The sequence below is a fragment of the Phoca vitulina genome, unplaced genomic scaffold (assembly GCF_004348235.1).
Source record: "Phoca vitulina isolate PV1807 unplaced genomic scaffold, GSC_HSeal_1.0 scaffold3, whole genome shotgun sequence".
NCBI classification, from domain to species: Eukaryota; Metazoa; Chordata; class Mammalia; order Carnivora; family Phocidae; genus Phoca; species Phoca vitulina.
This window is the reverse complement of record NW_022589706.1, coordinates 21,753,400-21,772,286: the sequence shown is the minus strand read 5'-3', so window position 1 is coordinate 21,772,286 and position 18,887 is coordinate 21,753,400.

The following is an 18,887-nucleotide window of genomic DNA, read 5'->3' as shown; positions in this document are numbered from 1 at the left end:
TACTTTTAAAAATTAAATTTTTGAAGTTTATTTATTTATTTTTGTTTTTTTTTTTAAGATTTATTTATTTGTTTTTAGAGAGAGTGTGGGAGAAAGGGGCAGAGGAAGAGAGGGAGAGAGAATCTCGAGCAGACTCCCCGCTGAAAGCAGAGCCCAATGCAGGGCTCAGTCTCACCATCCTGAGATCATGACCTGAGCTGAAATCAAGAGTTAGATGCTCAACCGATTGAGCCAACCAGGCACCCCTAAAATTTTAGAAATTTAATACAATTAACTTTCCATTAGCTTATTCTCATCATGTAGGAATACATTCTCATATATAAGCCAAGACAGAACTTAGTTGCCAAAACAAAATGTGAGCTTGAAATCTCTATAGTATTCATCAATATCCACTCCAAATAATGTGTTTTTACTTATAATAGACCGCTAATAAAAATCCATTCCTTTAAAGCAAAAATAAAATGTGAATCTCCAAAGTTAAGTACCACAGATCTTCCATATGTCATTTTCTGAAGGCCCTTGGCATTGCATACTTTGGAAAACATATAAGGGGATAATTCTACTGAACAATTTGAAGCTAATGGCATCTCTTGTCACTGGTGGCAATGTGAGAGTACAGCTGACTTCATTTCAAAAGGTACTACACTGCTTTGAAGTAGTCCTTATTATAGAAAATCGAGAACATCCTTGAAATGGCTTCAAAATAGAAATTTTAGGGGAAATTACCACCTGATTCATTCCAAGATAAAAGAACGTGCCAATAATACAAATGTCAAATGCCAATTCATAAAATATGCCCCGAATCCTAATTGGCACTGAGTAATATAATTACTAACACATATGATTTATCTTATATTCGTATATAACATATTATATGTATTATATAAACTTAATATTACAATTGTCTTATGATGCTAACATTAGTCTTTTTATTTCTTTCATTAAAAAAAAAAAAAAAAAATGGACCTGAGTTGGAAAGTTGAATTGTCTGATCAAGATTTAAGTACTGCTGTTAAATTACATTGTCAGCCTTGTAATAAATTCTGATTAAGAATTTACACCTTTGTGAACAGATTAGCAGACCTAATTGATTTTGATCCGTTAACTTCAATTTGCAGCTTTAAAAAGGTGTAACCTCACCCTTTTATGGTTTGAAGATTTATGGTTTGAAGCTCTTGTGTTTGAATTAATGAATTTTACAACTGATCTCATTAAGAAGAATTTTGGTTAAGTACATATATTTCTCCAAGTGGAAACTCATTGCCTTAACTCCTGGGCATTGCATATATTTTCATAAATGTCCCCATTTATTAATCTCCAAACATATGAAGCCATAATTTTACATCTCATTTATTATCTGTCGACCATCAGTTCCTACTTCCATGTAATTATGAGGGGAACTTATCCTGTATTTTTATCTTCTTACCATCCTCCTGGACTTTGCCTGCAGTGATAGACATATGGTCAGGATGTTCTAACTCTGTTGTTAACATGCCATATTGCAGATAACAATCATTTATCATGGAAGCAGTTAGAGACTCTGAGAAAAGCCAGGCACAATAATTATAAATTATCACTTGTAATTATATTTTAAGGTTTGAAAAAACATGTTTTATAGAAATTCATTATGTGAAGATGATTTCCTGTTCAAAATAAATATGGAACCTGAGTGTAGGTTCTATTTCTTGGTTCTTATTCCATACATTTTATTAAATTTGGCATCAAATCCATCAAAAATATTTTAACCAGTTAATTAACAATGCAATCCTACATTATATAGTACTTAAACTCACTCAAAATATTTTTATATCATACAAGTAAACATTTTTTTTTGCTTACATAGACATCAATAAAATTTAATGGGGCAGCTAATTAGTTTCACATTCAATTGGTAGCAATGTTTTTAAGTGAGATTTTCTATTTTAATTGGCATTATGCAGGTTTTTTTAAATCACTTTATCATTGCCAATACCAACTTCACCTCCTCCAAAACCTTGACTTCAAGGAACCCAAACTGTAGTCAACACTTCTCAATCTTCCAGTTCTCTTTTCGCTTCCTCTTCTCCAAACATGTATTTCACTTCATCAGGATCTCTAGTTTTGACTGTCATTCCTTTTATGTGCTTATTTTCCTTCTTAACCAACTTTGATTACATGGTTCATCCTATTATCATCCTTTTGCATATACCCTCAAATCCCTGTCCTCTTTCCTCCCCCACATGTATGGGACAAGAGAAGGATTTTATGTTATTTGCCTTGGACACAAATGTAAAGATAACCAAAATCTTGTAATCACAATAAACAGTATTTTAAAGCAATATTTTAAAAGTAAAATTTACTATAAAACATCCACCATGAGCAAAACACCAAATTATAAATAAAGGCAGGATCAGTGTTTTTCTTTTTATCTCAGCTAGACACTATTTCTGATCCTGCCTGCCAAAGTCATGTATTTTCTCATAGTTAAGAAATTCCATACCTATAGAGTCTTTCTCTTTTCTATATGAGATGCTGGGTATAGTATTGGAAAGAAGAGAAACTGGAGTTTATATAACTCCAATATAAATAAATATAAATATTTAATATAATATAAATATATAAATATAAATAAATATAAATAAACTCCAATATTTCAAGGACTTTCTTTGCTGTTTCAAGGACTTTCTTTGCTGTATATTATTATCCCTGCCCCACCCCACCCCCCGCCCCCAGCTTTGGTAAATTTACATAAGTACTTTAGGATCTTAGTTAACTTGTCTGTAAAATGGGGATATCAATAAGGAATAATCAGTTTTAATGGAATAAGTGTAGAGTATGGCAAACTGCTTTCCAAAATTCATCCTTTCCATTCCTAGTTAGAATATGTTTTTTGAAGAGGCTTAAATATGACATGCTTCTTTTGAACTTTGTACATGCTGTACCAAAGTGATACTCCTTCCCTTCTTTCTCATGCCTCATCTCTTCAAAACTCAGCCAGGTTGTCACTTCCTGAGAAAATTGTTTTCAAACCCCTAAGTTAGATCACATTCCACATTGTAAGTATTCATATCAGCATGCACCCTGTAGCATTTGTCAAAGTTGAAATGATTCATTTAGGCAATCAATTGCTTAATGCCTGTCTCTTATACTAAATTGTATACTAAGTTGTTTCTTCCCCCCCCCCCCACCTCCTGTAGGTGTCTTATTCCCAACATAGAGCACAGTGTCTGGTAGCTGGTAGGCACTCGAAGCAAACAAACAAAAAAATCAATTTTTAAATGAGTAATATTTGAAGGAATGGTATCAGCCTTGTTATTAATTGATTTTCTTTCCTTCAACATTCTAAGAAAAAATCTAGGAAGACAAAGACAAAAAAAATTCTAATCAAGTAATTTATTCTAATATTTTACAGGATATATAGCAGGGTAAGATTCATGCTAGGAATTTCAGGATATTTTACAATTACAGAGCTTATTATTATATTAGGTTAATACGTCAGCAATAAATTCTTACGGTAATCTGTTACACTTAAAATAGATTCTATATAATTCAGGATTGATTTCTGTAATCTTAAAACACTCTAAATGGAAAGCTACATTCTTAAAATTACAAAAAGAAACTTTCTAAAAAAATGCCAACAAAACATATAATAGCGAATCATTAAACTTATTTGCATATTATGTGAAATATTACAGTTACACAGAAATAAAAATATAACTACTAGGAACCAGGATACAAATTATTGTTGTTTGTCTAGAAAATCACTCAACTATGTGACTTTGGAGAGATTCAGAGTTCTTACCTGTATAGTTTTACAAAACACATGGTTTATGGAAAAAATAAATTAAAAAGCTCATGTGATAAGTGACATTTTTAAACTGCAAAACATAATACAAATATGTATGCTTACTTACAAAGTTATTACGTACAAGGTGATTTTCTAATCTAAAGGAGTATTTGGAATTTATCAAATACACTTTATTTGTTTGTTTTTTATAAAATACCCTTTTGATGCTGTACTAAATAATGTGCCTAATACTGCGATTAGGCAATTTTTGTTATCACTGAACTCACTTAATAACTCATGACATTTTTAGCATGTCTTTTAGGAAATTACTCTTCTTTCTCTTTAAAGCATCAACTGGTCCTTTAGTAAATCAGGGGGCATGGTTTGCTGTCCCCAGAGATTACAACATGCTACAGAAAGTCTATCAATATTCAGCTCAGGTGTTTGCAATACAGTATATGCTTCTCATCTTTAGTCATGATGTCATGCTTCAGAGGACAGCATGATAAGAATGTAATTACTCTATGACAGCCAACAGTCCTGCTAAGAAAATCTTAGCCCTAGAAAAACATAAAAATCTTAACTCAAAGATGTGATCAAGTTAAGCATTCTTCATACCCACCTGAAACATAAAACATAAATGCTGAGGTTACTCAGCTGTGAAGTAACAGTGCTGTTGCAAAGTGATCACTGAGCTATCTTCCTGTGTCCCTGTGAAATGCATTTTGCCAAATCTAGTGGATTCGATAACAAAGCAAAGATATGGTATCTTGGACAAAGTGTTTACATATGAAACCAACTATATCGATATGGGTTTGATGGAAGCAACAATAACTATTTTGTATAAGCTTAGCCTTAATAAAGTCATCATAAGAAGTGTTAATATAAAGTAAAAACTCCTAAAATGCATTTTAAAGTATTTGTGAATATGGAAACAGTTATAAATCATCTATAAAAATATTTTATAGAGATTAGACAATACTATAATTATCACATAAAAAATCTTTCAAAAGTTTTCAGTGGATGCATTTAACTATTATGGATTTTACTCTATATAAATGAACACTTTCCTAGAATAATCTTTCTATATAGCGTAATTCATAAAAACACTGCAAACATTTTGTAAATTTGCATCATCATTAATTTTGTGTACTATATTTGCTTTTTTAATTTTCTAATTTTGTGTACTCATGGAAAGAGCAGAGCTCAGGTTCTTTGCAGTGTTCTTTAAGAGCCTAGTTGACATTCTTATTTATATCCAAAATTATATTTGTGAAAATAGTAAAATCAACTGAATTTTCATTCTATATGTACAGACAACTGAGTTATTTAAAATCAAAGAGATTTAGAGGGGCACCTGGGTTGCTCAGTTGTTAAGCCTTTGCCTTTGGCTCAGGTCATGATCCCAGGGTCCTGGGGTCGAGCCCCACATCAAGCCCTGCATCCAGCCACGCATCGGGCTCCCTGCTTGGCGGGAAGCCTGCTTCTCTCTCACTCTCCCTGCTTGTGTTCCCTCTCTTGCTGTGTCTCTCTCTGTCAAATAAATAAATAAAATCTTCAAAAGAAAAAGAGAGAGAGATTTAGAGCCAGAATTTACCATAAAGAGTACTTAGTTAACCACCTTTTCTACAGATGATATACTGAGGAATAGAGCAGTTTGAGTTTCTACAAGGGGTCACCCTACTGGTTATTGATAGACCAATATCTAAAGGCCATTGTCCTGAAAGCTGATACCCTCCACAAAGATGAATTTAATGAAAAAGTTATCTTGAAACCTTCCTAAACCTAAGCCAATAGATTTAATCTACATGATTATTTTAAATTTTGGAAAGAATAATTATTATTAGGAAGATATTTTATCACTATAAACTTATATTTAGTCATCTGTTAATGTATGGTAGTCATTCCTTTAGACTAGAATGGGGGAAATTTCTTCTTATGACAGGAAAAGGAAACCTTCAATAGTAATCCAAAAGAATCTATTTAGGTATTTAGGTAAAGCAATTCCAGGGAGACACTTTTTTCTATACAACATACAATTCATGACATACATTTCATATACAGTGGTATATAACATATTCAATTCCATATTTTTTAATTAACTTACCATTCAATTATAATCACATTGCGTAAATACAAATAGGAATATGTTTATAGCAAAAGGAAAGAAAAAACATAAGACTCATGGGCTTACAATGCAATTTTAACTTGTTAAACCAGTCAAGCTTACTATAAAATGTAAAGTCAAGCCTTAGAAAAGCTGTAGTAATAAAAATAGAAGTTACATTCTGAACATAAATTTAAAAGTACAGGTAATAATTAATATCTCCATATCCTGAACTTCATTTGCTCATTTTTGACCCCAAATATCAACCTGCCAAAATTTGTCCCTCTGGCTGGCTGATTTTTGTCAGGGATTGGGTGAAATAATAAAAAATGTATATTGGATGAAATAATAAAAAATGTATACTGAATACTAGTTATAGTTGTCATGTAGCTTTGCTGATCTTGAGCATTCACATGGAAAGGATCAGCTTTCCTAGCAGACTGACTGAATAAAATGTGATTCTTTACTTTTTTATGAATTATTCAAATTATTTTTAATTAAAGAATGAAATGAACAAAATGCATATTTTCTAAGTGCATACAAGAATTAGGCAAGATAGAAGTAACATTAAATTACAGTTTTAATATTCAAGATCATTTTAATAGTTTAAAAATTTTCAACCATCGAAATGAAATTTAACATGTTTAAAATTCTATAATCATGATTTTACTCAATTCCTAGTATAGTATACTTAATAGTTGGCTTTTTTACAGTTCTACCTATCAGCCATTTAGTTGAAAATGAATGGAAATATCCTGCTATCAAAATTTGCTAACTTCGGAGTGCCTGGTGGCTCAGTCGGTTAAGTGTCTGCTTTCAGCTCAGGTCAGGATACCGGGATTGAGCCCCGGTTGGGCTACGGGCTCAGCAAGGAGCCTGCTTTTCTCACCCTCTGCCTGTTCCTCCCACTCCTGATCTTTCTCATGCACTCTCTCTCACAAATAAATAAAATCTTTTTTTTAAAAATTGCTAACTTCTTTTTTATTTTAACTTTTATTTTATTTTTTAAAAGACTTTATTTATTCATTTAGAGAGAGTGCAAGTGGGGGGAGGGGCAGAGGAAGAGGGAGAGAAAGAATCTCAAGCAGACTCCCAGCTGAGCTCAGAGCCTGTTACGGGACTTGATCTCATGACCTTGAGATCATTACCTGAGCCAAAATCAAGAGTTAGACACTTAACAGACTGAGCCACCCAAGTGGCTCAGCACCCCAAAAGTTGCTAACTTCTTGAATGTTACATTATAAGAGTAACAGAATTTTTCTGGAATAATTTATTTCACCTTTGGAATATTAGGTTGAGTCTAGGATAGCAAATTTTAAGAATAAGCACTAACCATAAAACATTCAATGATGAATGAGAAATCCAATTGCTAACATTATGTTTCTTATTGTTCATATAAGATGATAAAATTAAATATTTATAGTAATTCAGTTGTTTTGGAAATGTATTTTTCTATGTGACTTCAAAGAGCAAAATAAAAACTTTTATTTAAGATAAAACGAATCATCTGACAGACAAGGATGTTTTGGTACACATGCCACATGACTTTGTAACAACTTATGCTGTCCAACTTTAAATAAATGGCCCATTGTAATATGGCATCCCACTTACAGATATCAGCATTAAGAGACTGAGTGACAGTGTGTCCAGTGATGATGGAGAAGGAATTCATACATTGTGTTAATGTGATTGTATGATCATGTGGAAGTTTACTACAGAATTTCAGTTTTGATATTTATTACATTTATTATAATGTTGATATAAGTTGTATATCAACAAAATATATTATGTTAAACAGCAATTATCTTTGAAAATTATGACACATAATAATAAACACCTATGAATAAACTACACAGGTTATAGAATAGAACATTATCAATTGCTATAGATTAAATGTTTTTACCTCCAAAGTGCATATGTTGAAATTTAATCCCCAGTGTGATGGTATCTGGAGGTGGGGTATTTGGGACTTGCTTAGATCATAAGGAGGGAATCCTCGTGAATGGGAAGAGTGCCCTTGTTATAAAAGAGATTCTAGAGAGTTCATGTGCCCCCTTCTGTCATGAGAGGTTATGGTGTGAAGACAGCAATACAGATGAAGCATATACTCCTTTTCTACTAGAAATAAACTTGATCTTAATTTTTGTACTTTCTTTCTTCTCCCATTTGCACTTTGTACCACTTTAGACTGATAGCACTAACTGGGCATCAACCCTAAACATCCACTGTTGTGACTAGCTCCGTTTAAGTCCCAGAAGATAATTTCCACATCTCGTAGGTCCTTGAGGGAAAAAAAAAAAAAAAAAACCTGCTTTGAATGCCACGTGCTACCACTCAAATAGAATAGAGACTTTACTTCCCAGGATGAGGAGAACTTGAATGATGGAAACACTTAGGTAAGAGAAACACAGTTTAATTAATCATCAAACAGCATGATAGCATAGGTTCTCCTACAAGGAAGTGTCGTTTTCCACAGTGCTTTTCTTTTTTTTTGTTCTCTTTGAGTCACTTGGTTCAGTAGAGTGTAGGCATTAGTGTTGTATTCACAACAGATGCACATTTTGCAGGAATAAACAATAAATGTCCATCTTTTTTGCAGATACAGAAAGACACACACACGGAGAAAAGGATAAATGCAGAAGTACCATGAATAACATTTGATACTGATTACTTACAGTATTGAAGGGATCTAAATATTGTTTTCAGAGACATCATTTTGATGTAAATCAGCATCTCCCCCAGTATTTTCTCTAGCTCAATAGCTCTCTTTTGAGTTTCTGGAAATCAGAGTAACTATATCTCACACTTTCATTCTCCAGTTCTCGTAATCCCTATTTCTTATTTTCCATCTTCTTATATCTCTAAGCTGAATTCTGCATAATTTCTTTAGTTATATTTTTCAGTGTAGTAATTCTTCAGTTTTTGCGTCATATGCTATGAAATATATGTATTACGTTAATATCAGTTTTTATCAACTAATATTTAATATATGTATTTTTCATTTCTAAAAGCACTTGTTGGTACTTTTAAAATCTGATTTCTTCCTTTTGATGATGTTTTACTCCCTGCTTATTTTTATCCTTTTATTTAAAAAATAGCATATGGGGATATTTTATATCTGTATATGACAAATCCAAGAATTATTTTTATTGAGGACTCTTATTTTTTGTTTCTTCTCTGGCTTTTACTCATAGTGCACTCTTTCCTCATTTGTTGCTAACTTTTTTAAAGATAAATTTTTTCTTTGAATTTCATCTGTGGAACCCTGAAGATATATATGAGTAATGCTTTTTTTTTCCATTTTATTTTTATTGAGATATAATGAATATATAGTATTGTATAAGTTTTAAGGTGAACAGCAGAATGATTTTATTTACATGTATTGTGAAATGATTACCAAAGTAAGTTTAGTTAACATCCAATTATCTCATATAGACACAAAAAAGAAAAAGAAAAAAAATGTTTTTTTCCTCGTGATGAGAACTTTTAGGATGTACTCTCTTAGCAACTTTTAAATAAACCATGTAAACTGTAGCCATCGCGTTGTACATTAAATCCCTAAATACTTATTTATCTTATAAGTGGAAGTTTGTACTTTGGAGCACCTTCATCCAATTCCCCCTGCCCCTACGCACTACCTCCCTCCTATGACCACAAATCTGATCTCTTTTTTCTGAGGTTTTTTTTTTTTTTTTAATTCCACATATAAGTGAGATTATACATTATTAGTCTTTCTCTGACTTATTTTACATAACATAATGCCCTCAAGGTCCATCCATGGTGTCGCAAATAGTAGGTAATGCTTTTCACTAAAGAAATTTTAGCTTGTTTCTATCAACCCTAAGGTAGAACTATCAATCTAGTACCACATTAAATTAATTTCTTAGTTTGCGGGCGCCTGGGTGGCTCAGTTGGTTAAGCGACTGCCTTCGGCTCAGGTCGTGATCCTGGAGTCCCTGGATCGAGTCCCGCATCGGGCTCCCTGCTTGGCAGGGAGTCTGCTTCTCCCTCTGACCCTCCCGACCCTCCCCCCTCTCATGCTCTCTCTCTCTCAGTCTCTCTCTCAAATAAATAAATAAAATCTTAAAAAAAAAATAAAATAAATAAAATAAAATAAAAAAATTAATTTCTTAGTTTGCAATTTTCACACTTTTACAAAGTTGTATAAATTTGAACTCTACATCTATGTGATAGCAAGCTCACTCTTGGTTGCGATTTATCAGAAGAGACTTTTTTCCTTCCTGCATTTTCAGTGTGTTAAGGTGGTTTCCTATTATTTTCTACAAGGTGGCAGAATGTCATGAGATTTGCCATCTTGCAATGTATAAAAATTTGAAAATATTGATTATGAATAAATGCTTCATAATTCCCTATAAAAATAATCTGCATTTACAGTTTAACAACTTTAAACTACTGTGATACCAACTAGATAGCATACTTCAGACAGAAACTTACATTTTAACAGTGGTTGCTGCTATTAATAATGAGTTACTTTCACCCTATATAACAAACACATTAATAGTAGTACAAAATCTGCTTTGAGGGTTTTCAATTTTTATGTTAATATATGAAAATTTACTGGCTCATCAAAAACACTCAAAGAGGGTTTTGAACAAATTAAAATTGGGGAAATAATTTATTTTTCTATTACTATATATCATAGCCAAAAGTTAGTGTTTTCTAATTTTAATTATCTTTAAATTCTTATTAAATTATAAATTTCTTTCTCATTGGATACACAGGCATACTTTTCTATTTAATGCTGCTGAGGATATAAGGTACCTAGAAAAGCAATCCACCATTTGCAATTTATTAAAGGTGGTGGCAGAAGCAAAACTAATATGTGTGTGTGTGTGTGTGTGTGTGTATAAATGCCACAATAGAAAAATATATGATGGTAAATAATACATAATGAGAGGGGTTTTGTTGTTGTTATTGTTCTTCTTTTTATTTAGTTGGAAGAGGTTGGCATTTGGAATGGCATTTAGAGGACAAACATGAATTTTGAAAGCGTTGAGAGGTTTGGCAGAGAAGAAAGAAGAGATGGAGGTGGACAGGACATAGTTCTAGGGGGAAACAGAAAAGGTTTGCAACTTGATGTTAGAATGGTCTTTGTTGATAAATCCCAGTTCGCTTATGACTTCAACTTGGTTTTTAATGTATATTTTATTTGTCCCTTTCTTGCTAACAATAAGGAGAGAAATAGGAGGAAAGAACACCTATAATTTCTTAGAAAATAGCTAGAAACAAAAAGAATTTTTTTTAAAACCCACCATAGTTTACTAATGAGTACAAGATATTTGTATAATAAGTTACTACATCAGAATAAATGAGGATTAACTCTGGATTTATATAATCATGCACCTATTATTTTGGTTAAAAATTGCAAATATGGAGTTAGAGGTATGGGAGGTAATTATTTGAACCTTCCTTCTGGTTTTAGTGTTCCACAGAAATTATGAGTTTTGATTTTTTATTTTCTATATTCAGAGGAGATATTATGGATTGCATATAGCTAATGATTGGTGTTATCTATATACAGAACTCACTGCATTTACTCCTGTTGATTTGCGAACCCCCAGAATATTTCATTACAAATAGCTTATATTCAATCATTGTTCAGTTGCCTGAATTATCTTTCCTATCTTAACGGGGTTTTTTTCTGTATTGTAACTTATTATCAGTGTATTCATTGAGGTTGTCTATGACCATCTGTTCAATATCAGTAGTTCTGAACAAATTTTTACATAAATTTCAATAAAGTAGACATTTCTTTAAAGATAATCATATTGATATAAAGAGGTACTATCACTTTCTGATTACTGGGAATGAATTTTGGAGTTTAAGAAATTTGATTCTAACCCAGCCTTTATCACTAATAAGTTTGTGATCTTATTCTCCCCATACTCTAAGCATTGGTTTCCTTTTTAATTAAAAGGTAATGCTAATGCTACTTCATGGAGAAGTTGTGAGGATTTTATGATTATTACTCGGAAAATACTTAGCATAGTGCTTCGCCAAGAAGGAGCTGCTCCCTATGTAACAATTTTAATTTTTTAGGTATTCTGTATTTGAAGTGCCTGTTTTGCTATGTATTCAAAGGAATGATGTTATCCAAATACCAAAGGACCCTTTTATAACTAATATCATGATATAAAACCAGAGGGCAGCATTGCATTAAGGTAAAAAGAGAGTTTCTGCACTTGTGGCCATATCATTAAATATGTTGACGTGAGTAACTGGGCATTGGGGTTTGAAGTTGTACTGTGGGATGATGGCAATCACTGAAGTAGGTGCAAGGGATCAAAAACAAGTGACTGCAGAGCTGAATCCTGTTGTCCCTGTGAATCCAGAAGACCTTCCCAGAGCAAAAGGTAGCTGGCAACTTTTTTTTCCGTGCATTCCAAGTTGTCTAGTCTCTTTCAGATTGGCAGTATCAACTCCACATCTGGACAGTTCACATATAACCAGTGATGCATCCTCCCTCCTGAGGAGCTGCCATTCCCTCTGAGCCTCTTTGCATGTTTCCTGACTCAGTGCTTATTTGCCTTTTAGAAGGCATCTTTGAATTGGCTTTTGCAACACAAAAGTGAAACTTTGTGGGAGTCCTGCTGAGCCTTGCTTAGTGAGAAGCAGGAAGTAGGAAGGGTACTTTTTGTATCCTTAACTAAATGGCATGGTCTTAAACAAAGCTACTAAACCTTGCTACTCTGAGTTGTTACTGCAAGGGAGATAAAGACAGGACCTATCTGTGCATCCCATGGCTAGCACTCTAGCCTGCAAAGGCTCTTTGCTTTACAGGACTGAAGATGAATTCAAGTGGACCATGCCTAGTCCTGCTTATTCTTTTGTTAAGCAATGAGAGTCAGATGCCTGCGATTAATTATTATTTACCAGGTGGTAAAATAAACATACGGATAAATGGTAAACATGTCTTTTTTTAACAAAAATAGTACTGTTATTTTTGCAAATGCGATTGCAAAAAAACATTTTGCAAATGTTTTTTACATTTGCAATCGAAAAAAGGTACTTTAGATCATTTTGGATCATAAATCATAACACATCTCCTAAGCCATACTGAACTGTAACTTTGAGGTTGAGAGATCCCTGGAGAATCCCAGGTTCTTTTCAGGGGGCTTACTAGGCAGTTTGGACATTTTAGGCATGATCATTGTTTGTCGTAGGGAGTCTCTTGCACAATAACTGATGTGGAACAGCTTTTCTTGGCAATTTGTATATCTTCTTGGGTAAAATTCCTACTCATATCCTTTGCCCAATTTTTAATGAGCTCCTCTTTTTGATGTTGAGTTTCAGGAACATTGAAAATATATATATTCTAGATATTAAGCCCTTCTCAGATATACGATTTACAGACTTTTTTTTTTTTTTTTTTTTTTCCATGCTGTAGGTTGTCTTTTTACTTTCTGGAAATGTCCTCTGATGAATTTTTTTTAAAATGACGATTTCTAATTTACCTATGTTTTCTGTTGTTTCTTGTGCTTTTGGAGTCATATTTAAAAATCCATTACAAATCTAAAGTCATGAAGATTTACCTTTATGTTTTCTTCTAAAAGTTTTACGGTTTTAACACATATTTAAGTGTTTGAATCTTTTTGAGTTAGTTTTTGTATATGGAGTGAGGTAGGGTGTGAAAAATCAATCTATGTGAAAAATCATCATATCAGCACCATTTGGTGATACATTCCCCACTTAATGGACTTCACACTCTTGTGAAAGATCAATTGGCTAGAGAGGTATAGTTTATTTCTGGACTCTCAGTTTCATTCCAAGGATCTATGTATTATTTCTATGCCAATAGGACAGACACTGTTGTTATTACCGTAGCACTGTAGTAACTTTGGAAATTCGATTGAGGGTGTTCTAAATACATTCTTTTGCAATGTTGTTTTGGCAATTCAGGGCCCTATTCTCAGGTTTCTGAGTGAGTGAGTGAGTGTGTGTATGTGTCCAATCATGAAAGGGTATTGGAATTTATTAAATAACTTCTTTGCAATGATTGAGATGATTTGTTTTCTTTTTTTTCCTTTTTTCCCTACTTTTCCTTCCTCCCCCCCACATGAATGTGTAATACTTGATTGATTTTCTTAGGCTAAATCAACGTTTCATTGCTGTGAAATGGTCATATGGTCACATGCCATTGGATTCAGCTTGTTAGTATTTTGTAAAGGATTTTTGCAACAACACTTATAAGAGATGCCGATCTGGAATTTTTTCTTGTGATTATTTATCTGGTATTAGAGTAATGCTGAACTCATAGACTGAGTTAGGAAGTGATTTATTCTCTTCTTTTTTTCACATAAATTTGAGGATTGGTATTAATCTATTTTAATGTTTAGTAATCTTCACCAGCGATACCATCTGGATTTTTCTTTTGGGGGGAAATTTTTGATTACTGATTTAATGTTACTACTTTCTATAGGTATATTGAAATTTCTATTTATTCTATTATTTCTATTTACTCTTAAGTCAGATTAAGTAACTTATATGTTACTAGAAATTGTCCATTTTATCTAGATGATCTAATATGTTGGAGTACAATCGTTTATTTATTTTCTTATTGTCCTTTTTCTTTTCATAAGGTCAGTAGTAATATCCTCACCTTCACTTTTAGTTATTTGTGTCTTCCCTCTTTTTTCCTTTGTCATTCTAGCTAAATGTCTTTTTCAATTTCCTTGATCTTGTTTTGTGATCCTCCCTAATGTTTTTCTATTCTCTATTTTATTTGTTGACACTAGTCTTTCATCCCATCTACTAATTTTGAGTTTAGTTTGCTGTTCTGTTTCTGGTTATTCAAGGTGTAAAATTAGGTTTTTGATTGAGATCTTTCCTCTTTTTTAATGTAGATATTTGCAGGTATAAATTTCCATCTGCTAACTACTTTTGTGCATCTCATAACTACTGGTATGTTGTGTTACATTTTTATTTCTCTATAAGTATTTTCTAATTTCTCTCATGATTTCTTTTTTGATCTTTGGTTGTTCAGGAGTATACTATTTCCACACGTTTGTGAATTTTCCAGTTTCCTTTTGTTACTGACTTGTAGCTTCATTGCATTTACTGTCTCCAGAAAAGACACTTTTTATAATTTCAAACTTTTCAAATTTACTGAAACTTGTTTTGGGGCTGAATGTGATCTAGCTTGGAAAATGTTCCATGTGTTCTTCAAATTTTTGTTTTTATTTTTGCCTTTTGTTATGGCTAGCAATTTTTTCTTAATTGCCAGACATGATATACCTGGTAAAGAGATGTGCTCTAAATACGCCTTTATTAATATGGTGAAGTGTGGGGCAAGGAGAATTGTTCTAAATGCTATGATCAGGTCTCAGTCTTTTCGTGAGCTTGTGCCTTGAACTATAAACTTAGCAAGTGTTTCTCAGATTTTTTTTTTCTCTCTCCTCTTGTGAGGCATGATGACTAGAAACTGCTGTTCAGTTAGGCTCTGATAATACTCTAGGAGTTTAGGCTCTGACTAACTAGTGTCCCCGGAGGGAAGACCTTGTCAAAAAGAACAGAGTGCTCTGAAATAGCCCCACACGGTTTCTTTCCCCTTCCCCTGCTGAAAGCAAAAAGGGATTTTTTTTTCGTCCAGTATTTACTGTGGGAAACTGGTGAGGTTCCCGGGGGTAAGTCTCACACTATTATGGAGACTCCCATATGACTAGAGCACCCTGAAGTTTTTAACCCTCAGAGTTGTCCAACACTGAGCCTCCAGCAATTTTTCAATTACAGTTCAGGTTTTCCTACCCCAGTCTGGTTCCTGAGGTGGTTTCTGCTGAAGAGTCTCTGCTCCGTAAACTGAGAGTCCCTGTAATCACCTGTCTGTCTCTCCAATATTGGGAGAATGGGTTGCTCTGTATTTGCCCCTCTCTTACGGATCCAAGAAGAGCTGTTGATGTTTCAGTCTGTTCAGCTTTTGCTTGCTGTTAAGACAGAGTAGCAACTTCTAAGCTCCTTATTTGTGTAACTGATTCTGCCTGTTTTTGATATTTGTTTGGGAGACAAAAACTGGGAGCTATTTATGGAACCACTTTGCTCTTGCTTCATTTTTAAAACTACTTTTACAGGATATAGAATTCTATGTTGTTATGTTCCCCCCCACACACCATTTACCCAGTATTTAAATACTTTTTTTTTTTTTTTTTACATATTCTAGCTTCTTCTTCAATTTCTTGATGATAATTCTGTGCTTATTCTTATCATGATTCTCTTGTATGTAATACATACTCCCTACTCCCAGCCCCATTTGCTTTTAACTTTTGAGCATTATTGGTAGTTTTCATCAAGATGAGTGATCAGTCTGCATATGATTTTCTTTGTACTTACTGAGCAGGGTATTTGTGGGCAACCTCAGTCAAATGTGATCATACTGTTTTGGTTTTTATTTTGAGGTTGATTTTGTCAAACATTTCTCTCTCTTAATCTCTCTCTCTCCAGCCCCCGTCTCTCTGTCTCTCTCTGTGTCTGTCTGTCTCTCTCTCTCTACATATATATATATATAGTTCTATATTAATAATGTATATTCTGTTTCATTTTGTCTTTTCTAGTCTTCAGGAAATCCAATTATACTCCAATTATTCCTCAGTTAGACCACTTGATAGTATCTCACCAGTCACTAAGACTTGTTTACTTTTTTCAATTTTGCTTTCTCTCAATGCTTCACTTTGGATAATTATATTTTAAGTATGCTTATTCTTTTTCAGTTGTGTTCTGCCAATTGTATCCAATGCTTTTTTGAAAAATGTCAGATATTGAATTATTTAACTCTAGGATTTTCATTTAGTTCTTTTTCATAGTTAGTTTGCCATACCTTCTAAAATGCTCCATCTCTTCAAACACTATTGTCAACTTTTTTCACTAGATTCATTAAATATGTGTTCTGTTAATTTTAAAGAATTTGTCTATGCATTATAATCTCTGTACTATTGTTGGTTCTGTTCACACTGACTGATATTTCTTCTTTATACTATGAATCATATTTTTCACATATGCCTTTTGAAATTTTGGACTGTATTCTCAAGTGCTCCCTTCTCAATGTAGTCTTCCCCAGTGATTATTACCTGACATTTGAAAGTAGGTTTATTTATTTTGTTTCTTAATCTAACAATGTTTGCTGCATGCCACTAGGATAATTTCTTATTCATTCACTGCTGAAACCATAGCAACTAGAACCATATTAGAAGCAAAGAAGATACCAGTAAATCTTTGTTCAGTAAGTGAATCTATTTATTCATGAATAACATTTAATATAACTTGAAATTATTTCCAGTGAATACTTACCTCAGTAAATGTTCATTTAGTGTCTTCAAATAAAGTCAAAGCTACAGAACTTTCCATAATAAAGCTCCTCCCATTCTTAGTGGGACAAGCTTAATTTTACCATATTTAAGAAAGAATATTAGCATGAGTAGTTGTCAGCAACTTCTAAATGTTTTCTAAGCCAAATAACTAAGTAGGAGTCCTCAGAGAGCATTTTCAGTATCAAAATTACTTAAGGGAGTTAAAGAGTGACAAATGGATCATGAAAGATTCTCATGGGGAGCCATACCGGAGTAAGTCTTAGTCTTTGTACTTCAAGTTCCTTAGACACTGAAGAGTGTGAACATAAACTATGTAAGTGTTTGATAAACATGACTAATAATTATGAATTAGGTTCACATATGTACTATGTGTATATTAAGACAGTGTTTAACAAAAACATTTAAAATTAAGCTTATATTTAAGGAACTACTGTGAAAGAAAATACAGGTAGGACTAACAGGAAATGGAAAAGTCTGAGAGAAGAAATTTCTCCTTTTAACAGTGAAGAACTAAAGTGGTGGTTTTCTTAGTTGAAAAAAAATCATTTTAGCAACAAATGAAAAGTGGGAATAGGTATGTTTTTATATGATAATTAGAAAATTCATTTTAAACAAACAATAAAATGATTCATTTGAAAATTATCTAAAATTATAGAGCCATCCTAAAGTAGAATTTGCATTTTTTTTAATTGAGAGTTATTTACATCTAATTTATTACTAATGTACTTTACCCAAATTTGTAGTTCTATACATTTACTGCACATTTTGGGTTTTGAATATCTTCTCACTAGACTCAGTCATCAGATTTTGACTTAGTCATCATATTATATTATCCAGCTTCAGTCCCACTGAATAATTTCCCTCAGTTGCTATAGTATGAGGATAACATTTCCTCTCTTTTCACAAATTCTTGTATTCCAGAGCACACTTTACCTATATATGCATATTTTTAACAAAGTGTTTGCTAATGTATTTGAAATTTGAGTATATTTAATTGAAATGTGAAAGGATTTTAAAATTTCTATTAAATATGCAGCTAAAAATGATATATCTTTGATTTATTTCTTACTTCAAAGCAAATTTTTATAGAGGAATTTGTTATGTATTTTGGTATGCATTATTATTAATGCATATTATTTAATATTCTCTAAAAAGATACCTGCTTGTAAGCAATGTATGAGAGTATCCTTTTCCAATTCCAAAATATGAATATCATCCTTCATTTTAATGCCTTTACACAAAAAGCTCTTTTGATACATGTATCTCATTAATATGCCATTTATATATATCCAGCATTTATCAATGTATGATAGAAAATAATCATTCAAATAAAAAACGTTAAAATTGTAAAATATTAAGCTAATAAAGGGTAATAACTTAGCCTGTGAATGCATTATGGAAAATGTATATATTGTGTATGAAATAATCACACCAAAATGTCAGAATGCAAAATAAATCTTTGATTGATTCTATTTTGTGTTTCTTTTTTTTTTCCAGTAAATTCAATATAATCAATTCACTATAATTCAGTACTCTTTATATTGTGGGTGGAGACTTATACTACTTTGTGAACTGTTGTTACTGGTCCATGATAAGGTCAATACATAAACTGAGAGTAAATATTTTGAAAATTATATAGCCATATAATGTATATAACTTATGACACAGTAATTCCAGTTTATAAGCATCTACTCCA